General features: G+C 33.6%; 1 pseudogene; it reads right to left on the bottom strand.

Moving 5' to 3' along the window:
* Positions 1–919: 919 nt before the first annotated feature.
* LOC120195484 lies at positions 920–8,891 on the bottom strand (annotated as a pseudogene).
* Between the last annotated feature and the right edge of the window lie 3,725 nt (positions 8,892–12,616).

Genomic DNA, 12,616 nt, shown 5'->3' with positions numbered 1-12,616 from the left:
AAGATTGGGATTAAGGTTTCTACTAACCCTAATCCTACAACATGGATCAGACATGACAAGCTATTTTTAGTGTAATTGAGCCTGTTTAATTTGACTTTGGGCCCGATTGAGTCTTTGTATTGTAATACTAACCTACAAAATAAAATAAATGGATATTAAAATTTATTTCTTTATCTATATAGTTTAATAAAATCATACATTTTTTATAATTGTATAATAATAATTAAACGAAACTTATATATATATAAAGAAAAGCCATTAAACGTATAAAAAAATATAAATAATCAGGGACCTACATAATAACTAACAAACAATAATTTAAAAAAACAAATGATAATAAATTAAAATTCTAATAAATATTATCATTAATAAATACAAAAATAAATTGAAATCCGAACAAAATTTAATGTCTACAAGAAGTGTTGTAACAATTATCTTATAATATATATAAAAGTTATATTTTAGTTTTAGGTCAGATCAAAAACATTTATCCTAGACCTGAACTAACCCATTTTGAAACCCAATTTTTTTCAAAAGTCTCAGCCCTATCAAATTAAATATAACAGTGTTCGGTAAAATTGTCATCTGTCTACGTGTAAAGTTAAAATTAATTGTAGAATTCTAGATAAAGAACAATAAAGTGATGAAATAAAAAAGAAATGGGAATTAAAGAGATAAAGAGAGGGAAAGGTGAGAAAAGAATTGTTAAAACTAACCTAAACTTAAGGTCGGTGACAAAAAAAATTCAAAATTAATAATTCAAGCGATCATTTTATAATATTAATAGTGAAATGACCAAAAGAATAAAAAATAACAGTCGAGTAATTTTTTAAAAAAATAAGTGTATATGCAAATTGATTGAGACATCATAAGTGAACTTTTCATTTCCCTCTTTCAAATTGAAGTTGACTAAAGGATACATAAATTACATTCAATAATATTTGCTAAATGCAAACGAAAAAGAGAACAAGGTCCCCCAACCAATAGAAATACAACATAAAATCTTTGATTTAGCATCAAAAACAGACACTAAACTCAAAGCAACTCCCAATAATCAACAACATAAAAACTTCTATTGGGAACCAATTTTCCACCACCCCGTTTTTGCTGTCTTCCAATGAGAACTTGGTTGACATCTAATCTATACTTCAAAAGTTGTCAGGGTGTATGTTACACACTTGCAAACCCTCACTCACAGGATGCAAGCACCGAATAAGTACTGCTCTACACTAACACACTAAGATTGAGATTTCTCCCGCATTTTCGCTCTCGCAAAAAAAACTCCAGCCAAAAGACCTGTGAAATTCAATGGCAATGGCGATCTTATAAAAGGAACTTGGAAAAAGAAGTCAAGAAGTGTAAAAAGGGTTTAATGATTACATTGACAGAAACATAATTCCATTCTCAAGCCTGTTTGATACACTAGAGCTTACCAAAGAAAATGCTTGCAGAGTTTTCCACAAACTAGTAGGGACCTTGAAAAGAACAATCCCGGCTATGGAGAGAGGAATTTTGTTCAACGATCCTACTAGGCTGCAGAAAACAAAATACGTGAATCCATCTACAACTAACCACTAATTACAGAAAGTACAAAGTAATTTCAATGATGGACTAACAACAGAACATTGCCTCTACTCCAGCATAACCTAATTTCTAAAGAAAGTTCACTTTGATAAACTATAAATTATACATTGTACCACTGTCAATCTCAACAGCTATATGTAACAGTGGACATTGGCCTTTATGCCCCTTTTCATCTTACCTATACGTGGTAGCTCCTGCTTGATGAAGAAACCACATTGAAGTGAAACTGATCGCCAGGCCCAAAAATCCACTTAATGTCGTTACCAACCAGAAGTCCAGCCTTCTTAGAAGTGGTCTGTCAAGTAAATAAAAGGTAGTGAGAATGCGAGATGCCAAAGAACTCTAAAGTAAGAGAAGTACCAGAATCCATAATAAAGTGAAAGTAAAAACAAGTCATTGGGTTATTTGCTTGATGGGATGTGAGCTACCATGGTTTACTGTTCAACTAATAAAATCAAGGCTTAAAGATTACCTTTGCCCTTGCAGTAGACTCAATTTATCATTTTCGCACCTATCGTATTTTCACATCAATTTAGCCCTCAAAGTTGTTTAATTACAATATTTTATACCGTACCTCCAACTTAAAACCCTAAATTATAAACCTTGAGTTAAGGTTTAGATTTAAGGTTTGTGGTTTATAAGTTATGGGGTTATTGTTTAGAGTTTAGGGTTTATAATCAAGGGTTTAAGTTAGGGGTAGGATATAGAATGATGCAATTGAGTAACTTCGAGGGCTAAATTGATGTGAAAATACAATAGGAGCGAAAGTGATATATTGGGTCTACTACAGGGGCGAAACTTACCCTTTTGCCTAAAATCAAAAGCTGAAATCAAGCCGCATTTTTTGGTGAAGCTTGAAAGTTAAAAGAATTGGTTTATTTCAATCCTAGCTTGAAAAGATTTGTCCTTCGGAAACTAAGAAGGAAGAGTTAGGTGCATTTCCTTGTTATGTGAGGATCAAAACCGGAGACAGGTTTAGAAGAACTTGACCTTCTGAGTGATAAAGATCCACAAAATTATATTTTTGATGAAAGAAAGAACTCTGGCAGATGCAATCTTTGGTCATATAAAGAAAAAAGGTAGAATAAAAAAAGAAGGATCTAATGAACAAGAAAAAGCAAACAACGTGATAACACTGTAATGGTAAAAATATCTAAAAGAGATTTCAGCATAACATTGTAAGCGTAAAATTTTAGAATAGAATATGTCAAAATTATAATGAAAATTAAAGTGAATGAGTACAGGCTACAGGTAGTTAATGCAAAACGTTGAAGGAAAATAACAGGAATAGTATTATCCGAAAAACAGGCTACTAGTTGAACAATTGATGAAATAATAATGTTTACATTTTGTACATCTAGCAGAGAAGTCAAATCAAATTCAGGATTTACACTTGACACAACCCATTCGCAACAAGCTGGCCCTTATTCAACTGAATTATCACACTAGAGAGCTGTTAACCAGTCACCTATCAATGCTTCAAGCAATATCTAAAGTATGAAACTTAGGCAGAATTCCCTGGGTTAGATGGACAATTTATAGAACATGTTAAGACATAAAATTGTATATTTATAAAATGAACAGTGTCGGACCTAAGGTATCTTCTTACACAGAGCATGAAGCGGGGACTCACAGACTTATTAAAAATGTTGAAGCCCCACAGCCCACGGGTGAATCTCCCTTTTAACTATTGAATTTTATGAAATTAAATAACACTTATTACCCAATTAAAAATTAGAAATGGAAACATTTACACTAAAAGTAATTAAGAGTCGAACAGTACAGCACACTGTTTTCCGTTGCTTTATTTTTTGAATCAGCCACAAAAATTGATAACTATTATATTCCAACTAAGACCATGTGAATTAAAACATCAGACAATCAAAGAGTGGACATCTATATTTTACTACAATGAAAATTAAAACAAAGCAAATAAATAAAGGACGCTACAAAGTTGTAACATGAATAAAGATAGGGGAACAAGTACACTTACGTCGTGTACAGATAATCAACCTCATTGAAAACAAAAATAAGAAGTATCCCCAGAGGCAATGAAAGTGTGTTATTTAGCAAGACCATTGAAAATTCATTCAAGTTTCCAGATTTGGTGACCTGCTTTGCAGTATCCATGACCCTAAGCAAAGACAGCTGCACCAGTAATAATATATAAATGAACAATCAACCATTTATCATTTTAGATTTAAAAGAGAAGGAATGAACTAGAGATGAATAAACAATCTGCAAGCGACAATTGGAGGAAAAAAACATGAATCTAAGACTAAATATCGCAAGTACCAACAAACTGAACTTGCAACTATATCCTAGTCCACTTTTGAGAGTTTAGGAATGAGAATAGAAATTCAGGGTACAACTTATTATAACATTTAGGATACACAAGCAATTGAAACTTCAATAAATACCCAAGTGAATAAAAATAATTTGAGATATTAGATCCCTATGATGTCTTAAACATCTCAAGTCTCAACTATCACATTAGCATTACTCTATATGAACCTTCAGCCAGAAGAAGCTTCACCAAGAAAGATTCATTTCCTTAACACAAGCTACTGATCTCACTTACATTGTTATGGTTTTAGACACTTGCACATTGAAGACCTCTAATGCACATGATAATTTGCACTATATAGGCAAAGACAATATGATTAATGGCATGTTAACATGATATTTTCTTTATTAACTAGGGATGATTTTTTTAATCTCATAGTATATTATTCTGAAATAGAGATAACAAAGAAATTCAAGATCCATATAAAAAATTCAAAAGCACCTAGTTGAGGCAAAAAGGCTGATCCCTTATTAGCTTATTGCATATCTGCAAGTAGATATTTAATCCTATAGCTGCAAAATTATTACTTTTATTAACATTTCTTCCTCTAAAAAGTATGCTTTTATTTTGCAGACACCAAAAAAATCCTTGAAACATCAGCAATTGATTAATGAATAGAATATTGGCCATCAGAGATTACTAAATTAAGCATAAAACTTCCTTTTTCATATTTCACACTATCTCGTTATATACTCACAGAATATGATGCAGTTAAGAAGCAGTTTATAATCTGCCATGCATATCCAATGGCATGAAACGACAGGTCTGTTATCCCACCAGAAAAAGCTGAAACGATCTGCACAATGCAGAAGCAAGATCTTGTTCTTCTGATTAATCTTTATAACTAAGCATGTAATAAAATATTTCTTTTAGACAAGACAATCTTCAAAATAGCCCAATTTCTTATGAAAACAACTTGATAAGTGCTTTAAAAGTAATAACAGACCAAGTACAATGGAGACATCATGTTAAGCTGATTACTTTCCAGATTAATTATGTTTTAAACCACTCCAATTGATGGAAAATGCTTTGAAGTTTACATAAAAGGAAAAACCCAAAAAGCACCATGACATTGTATTCCTAGAAAGTAACAATTTAAACCGTATCAGTTATTTAAATTATCTTTTTTATTTAAAAAATGTGTTTAATAGGAAATGAATATTGATGGAAAATAAAAGTGATTAAAGCAAAATGAGATAAACCATGACATCCATCATCAAGCTAAGATAGGAAGAGCAACATGTTGTTTAAAGTATTCTCAGTCCCGTATTCTCTATTCTCAATAAACTAATCCAATAAACATACCATTAAGAACAAAGCAGTCCACACTCCGCTATCATGACGCTTCTTGAACAAATACATTTCACCTACTGCAGTAATTACATTAGTAACGTTCTTCAAGACTGTGACCATGGCTACATTGATATATTTCAAACTGCAGAAAGTGACAAAAATCACAGTTAAGCTACAGTAAAGATGAATTTACTATTTTAAGTATTTACCAATCGTTCATGACAGCTTGTCTTTTATGGAAATAACCTTTTTTTTTAAATGCAACAAAGTGAGGCTATTTACTGACAAATGAATGTTCCAACTACTTCCACCTAAGATAATGTCTGAAACAATAATAAAATGCTATAGATCATATTCAGGAATTGTTTAAGAAATTATAAAATCAAACATCTAAATCTAGTACTGAGTATAAGAGGTGCATATTTAGTGAAACAAGGAATAACAATCACGATGTGATCAAATTGGATCATCAAGTGATACCAATCACATAGCAGTAAAGCACTTTAAGTACCTAGGGGATATAATTCAAAAAGCCATACTGATTGATGGAGATGCTATTGATAACCATACAATTAAGGGTTCAGTAGCCTAATCGGAGAAGTGTGACAAGGGTTTTGTGTGATTGCAATATCCTTTTAGTTTGAAGGGAAGTTCTATAGGACAGCAGACCTATTTCACTATATGGTATGAAAAGTTGGGTTAACAATAAGCAACATATAAAAAAAAATGACTATAGTTGAAAAAATGCGCAAGTTAAGGGGTCTGTGTGGCAAGAGCAGAAAAGACGGTCAGAACTCAGAAATAAGCATATTTTTCTCGAAGTTGGAATAGCACCTATAGGGGATAAGATTAGAGACCATTGAGCACAAATGTATTTAGATACCAATTCAACTCTTACTCAAGTCATATAATGCAAAATCAGCCATAACAATGAAATGCGACAATAGGGCTAAGCGAAACAGGACTAATTTATTCAAATGGTAGAAAGTTACTGATTCACAAGCATAGAATTACAGGAAAGAAATCCTAAATATTCTTTCAGCTGATGGATATATATAAGTAATATCAAGCACGGATTCACCTAGATGACCATACAAGAAATACACTTCATACCTGAACATGCTTGTAAGAAGCATTCCAACAAATATGACATTCACAGGTAACCAGACTTTAATCAACCTCCATGTTAGTGGCTCTCTCGATATTAGGCCCATAGAATTCAATATAGACACAATAACAACGGATATAAAGTTCTGCAGGTAGACAGAGCCAACAGCTTGTAATGAGATCAGAAACACTTCTTAACCAGTTTATTGAATCACGCATAAAAATCTGCTGCTATGATACAAAAAGAAAATCCTAGCATAGCAAATGAATCAGTGTCAGTAAAATACCTGATATAGCATCAAGGATATCCCAGCATTGAAATCATAGCCAGAGAGCACAAACTTGTTTACCAGTATCATACTGCAAGAGGATAAGCAATATAGAAGGCCAGATAATAAGGCCTGATTTTGTATTTTAATGACCTTGTTACTGCTTGTCATTTTATTCCAGTCCTTGTCCAAATTACCATCCTCCAAATCCATATCATCATTTTCAAGAAACTTCACACCAGATAATGACCTATATTAGTATAAGAAGTTCATCAATAACCACATCAGTAACGATCTCACTTCATTTTATTTTGCCAATGAATATCCAGCTAAAAATGTGTTGAACCCACTGAAGGTCACATACCAATTTAAAAGAAGAGAAAAAGAAGGGGGGAAATAGACTGGCACCCTTGGGGAATGATAAGACCTATACCACTTTTGGAATGACAATTAAAAACTCCCACTTTACTTTCAAGTCACATAACAATCAAGTTTTTCTTTCCTTCAAAACTTCAACACCATATGGAAGCAGAATCCAGTTGGAAACTTATGTGGCAACTAGAATGAAGTTTATCTTACGACGGATGTTCCTTCCACTCTCTACCCCCTCTTTTCCATACCCAAACGCTACCCATACAAAATGGATGAGGAAAAGCTCAAGTAACAAAGCTTTAAAGTTCATTACAAAAATCTCTGTACTTTTCATGCATCAGAAGCATTTTTTGAGATGAAGTGTACAGGGTGGAATCAGATGAATGGCTAAGAAGGAGAAAGAATTTCTTTAAAAAAATCATATGTTACTACATTCAGAAACTTAAATCTGGAGAAATGGTAAAGTAGAAACTTGTAATATGAGAAGCTTTCTTAGAAATAAAAAAGCAAAATAAATCATGCAATTGCACCAAAATTCAGTTAAATAACTAAATAATACCTCTTAACATCTCTTCTTACTGGACTAGAGGTTTGATGGCCCTGATCTAGCACCCCATTTGGCTCATGAAACTTAAGGGAAACCATATTGACGTTTTCGGTGTGATTCCTTTCAAAATGAGCATCAAGAGAATCTTGAGATGCACCTAATGGAAAAGTTCTTCCAGACAAAAGAATATCCAAGACTCAGTCTTAAGCTCCAAACAGAAAACCATGTATTACATAATAAAGGATAGACAGTAACAAAGTAGAAACGATGCTTAAGTGAGCATGTCTATATTTCATATTATACAAACTCCAGCACCAAGAACCTATTGCTGCTAGAAATAATGCCAACAACTTGAAGGCAATATAGAAGACCTAGAAGCCTGGAGTAGAAGCCAGGAGGGAATTTCAAGAATAAAAAGTGCTTCAGTTTCCTATTGTAAAAGATTCTGATGGAAAACAAAGTAGCATATGAACAACAGTATTGGTTTTAAACAAGCACTACTAAACCTTCAGTTCCAGTTTCCTTATTTCTTTTGGCGTGGAAAATTATCTTCTAAGTTACATTCATTTTCACTTTTGAGTACAATAGCTCCAAAACTATTAATAATACCATCAACACTTTCTTTTCAACAATATGAGATTCAGCGTCAGCAGATTGGGGAAATCTGCATAGCATGGATGCACCTAATAATGGTGATCCTTATGCTAAGTATGCAACAGAACTAGATATTCCTTAAAACAATTATGAGTTGACCAATAAGAAATTACTTCCATCCAAAGTCATAAACATAGTAAGCCGGCCATTACTTTCTATACCTTATGTCTATCATCAAACAAGACCTCAATAAAGTGCCAAACCCAATTTATACCTACAAACAGAACTAAGCAACAAGATGCTTATAACGAAATAGTTACCAAACCCAATTACTGATCTTCCCTGTTTCAGTTCTGAGCTGATATAACTCAAAAGATCAGCTGGTATAACTTATTATCAGGCACAAAGGGTAACTTACTAAGTTAAGAATTATACACTAATACTGGCATTAAATGTAACACATTTTAGATACTGATCAGCATCTTATTTTTAATAAAAAAATTATACAGATGAACTAACTATCCTTGTCAAAAATTTATAATTCAACAACAGCCGGAGAAAACCCAAAGCTAGATAAATTTGCCCACTGGATGTTCAAGCAAAGAATCAAACTTTTTTTTCACCTCAGATTAAAGAAAAAAATAGGGAAAAACCCAGAAAGAGAAAACACCTTGTACCCATCAAGCTCAGCAGAAGATAGCTTGGAAATTAAAATGCATAAAAAGCGCTCAACTTATATATTCTAGTGATCAATCAATCAAGAAAGAAAGAAAGAACCCCTTAGAGATATGAGCGAGAAAAGCAAAGAAGATAAAAAGGGATGTTGAGAGGGGAGCTTAGGCCGTTCGGCGCCTTAAAAAAAACTAAAAAACGGCGTGATCGGTTATAATTTTAACCAGTTATGTTATATCATTTAACCGAAAATATTATTAAGTATAATAATATATTAGGTAGCGCTTATATAATGTAATATGTAGCATTTATATAATAAAATAAGCATTTAACCGAAAATATTATTAAGTACAATAATATATTAGGTAGCGCTTATATAATATAATAGGTAGCGTTTATATTGATCTATTTTCTAAGTAAATCGGTATATTTATACCGATAATATTGTAAATTACCTATTAAATTATAATTATCGGTTTCGATGTTTTTCGGATCGATACAATTTTAAATGTATCGATACTTTATGCATGCACCTCGTTAGACATTCATTCTGGAAAAAAATATCGACACAAACTTAAAAAGTGTCGATACATTATTTAGATATATTTTCTCATAAAACCGGTATATTTCTATCGGGTACATTGTAAATTTACCTATCACATTGTAATTATCGGTTTCGATGTTTGTGGGATCGAAACTTTTAATAAATGTATCGACACTTTATGCGTGCACCTCGTTTGGCATTCATTATGGACAAAAAGTATCGACACAAATTTAAATAGTGTCGATACTTTATGCTGGCCTATTTTTTTATAAAACAAGTATATTTATACCAGTTACATTGTAAATTTACCTATTACATTATAATTATCGGTTTCGATGTTATTGGTATCGATACTTTTAATAAATGTATCGACACTCTATATTATGGACAATAAGTATCGTCACAAATTCAAAAAGTGTTAATACATTATGTTGACATGTTTTCTAATTATTCGGTATATTTATACCGGTTACATTGTTAATTTACCTATTACATTATAATTATTGGTTTGGGGTTGATACTTTTAGAAAATGTATAGACTCCTATTTAGCTAGTTATTGTACATACCTAAATATGTCCTGCGAATTCAATATTGTACACACCCTTCAACTAACACTACCAATACCACATCCTATTGAAAGCACGACTGAAACATGTTCAATGAACCTTTACTTACATCTCCATCAACTCCGGGACCACTGAACTTGCACAACAAAATATTTGCCATGTATCATACTGATGCAGACAATGTTAAGCCAACCGAAAAATGCCATGAAGTACATAATGTTGATGAATCTGACAGATTGGTTGGTCAGCTCTTCTCTTCACGTAATCAAGCTTGGTACTTTTACAAGGGATTCGCACGGGAATATGGGTTTAGTGCACGTAAGGGAACAACACGGCTTGACGTGGAAAGGAATGTGAAGACACAAGAATTTTGTTGTTCCAAAGAAGGGTTTCGAGTATCAAAAGTCAATACTGTTGAACGTCAACGTGCTCATAGGCCAGACACAAGAACAGGATGCAAGGCTAGAGTCGTAGTTACAGCAACAAATACAAACGATCAGTGGGTTATAAGTAAGTCTTATCAGAAACATAATCATGCATTGTGCACACCTGCTATGACACCATTTATGCGTTCTAATAGAGTTGTAAGTAAGACTGATATCGATGAGGTAACAACATTGAAAGAGGTCGGTGTTGGAACGTCATAAGTAATGAATTATTTAACGCAACAAACAGGGGACTATCATAATATTGGATTTACACATAAAGACCTGTACAATGCACTTCAAAGAGGTAAAGCAAAGGAAATCGTCGATGGGGATGTGAATGCGCTTATTGCTTACTTTGATTATAAGAAATATGATGATCCCGGGTTTTTTATGACATACTTGGTAGACGAATCAGGGGCATTGCATAATCTTATTTGGTTGGATTCTACATCGAAATCAGATTACACATGCTTCGGTGATGTAATTGCGTTTGACACAACGTACAAAGATAATTTGTATGGTAGACCAATTATGCCTATAGTCGGTGTCAATCATCACCATAACACAATTGTATTTGCCACTGCAATAATCGCTGACGAGACGTCCCAAACTTTCGAGTGGGTGCTACAGAATGAAGCCATGATGAATAAATCGCCTATTTCAGTTGTCACTGATGGGGATAGGGCAATGCAGAGGCCTATCAAATCTGTTATCCCTTATGCTAAGCACAGGTTATGTTCTTGGCATCTTTCTCGCAATGTACAAGCTAATATTGGTGACCCAAAATTTACAGCAGCATTCTCAAAATGCATGGCTTCCTGGTAGACAACCGAGGAATTTGATATTCAATGGTGTTCGGTTGTTTCAGAATTCAACGTTGAAAAACATCCATGGGTGATTGAGAAGGGAAATACTCGGCACTTATGGGCACAAGCATATCTAACCGGTAATTTCTTTGCCAATATTTGCTCAACATAAAGGTGCGAGCTTATGAATGCTTCACTCGCGATTGCACTGAAACACAAGAAGACATATTTAGATGTTGTTCGTGCAATTGAAGATGGGATTAGTAGAATGCGTATGAACGAGTTGAAAGCGGATTACTTAAGTTCCCAGACGAAGCCCTTCCAGATCACAAAACTGGTCGACCTTGAAAGCCATACTGTTGAGATTTTTACCCGCTAATCTTTTCGTGCGTTCCAAGATGAACTTCTTGTATCAGATTCAGGAAGAGATTCGGTCCTTATCAGATGAATGTCAACATTATATTTTGACAAAGTACAAAGAAAAAAATAAGACATTTAAAATTAGTTTTGATTCTCGTACGGAAACCTTAAATTGCTCCTGCATAAAATTTGAGACCGTTGGACTTCCGTGTCGCCATCAACTTCACATTTTGAAGCACTTGGATTACACATATTTTCCTGGGACTTTGATTCAAAATAGGTGGACTAAGGATGCGAAGGCTTCTGCACCCAGTTTTGTTGACTTGAATGTGCCTCCAGAAGTGATGCAAATGGCAAGGTTCACTGCTCTACGTTCAACATCAAGTAGGTTTTAATACATTGCATCAAAGACAAACGCGTCTTTAAAAATCGCAAGAGATGAGATGAAAAGACTAACAGAAGAATTTGAAAACTCGTTTGGTTTGAATGATTCAATCAACCAGAGCAGTGTAGTAAACAACGTTTGCGAACCTCAACGAAAACAAATCAAGCGAAAAGAAGTATCGAAAAACAAGGTTGAGAAGAAAATTAGGCGATGTGGATACTGCAACGGTGAGAGACATAACAAACTAACATGTCCTCAAGTCAATCTTGGTTTGAATACAAGCACATAGCCTACATCAACTGATTTTTTCAAAGACAGAATGGAATGGTCATTCAGTCCCACACGTGATGACAACGATCTCAATATATCGTAAGTATCAACATGACTCCTACTGTGTATAAGAAATATGTACAACAACCTATTGCTAACTTTTCTCATCTCATACATAATTACATATAATTATTGAAGAATTGTTGTATTTAGTTGTTGAAGAATTGTTCTTAATTTTATATAAGGATAGTTGTTATGATATACGTTCACGTTTCGGGACTAATTAGTTATATGCATGCAGTAGCCTATATCCTCGAGACAGAGCACAAGAAATTTGGCACTTAAAGATTTACCAAGAGCGGTAGCTTTTGCTCTGCATGAAGACCGAACCTAGAATCAACTTTGCAATGATGCCTATCATGCTGAAGAGAACATGCTGACTAATAGGATTTGCACACAACTGCAAGCATT

Source organism: Hibiscus syriacus, unplaced genomic scaffold (genome assembly GCF_006381635.1).
Source record: "Hibiscus syriacus cultivar Baekdansim isolate YM2019G1 unplaced genomic scaffold, ASM638163v2 tig00117016_pilon, whole genome shotgun sequence".
Classification (NCBI taxonomy): Eukaryota; Viridiplantae; Streptophyta; class Magnoliopsida; order Malvales; family Malvaceae; genus Hibiscus; species Hibiscus syriacus.
Note: the sequence above shows the minus strand (reverse complement) of the source record. Positions and strands in the feature narration are given on the sequence as shown.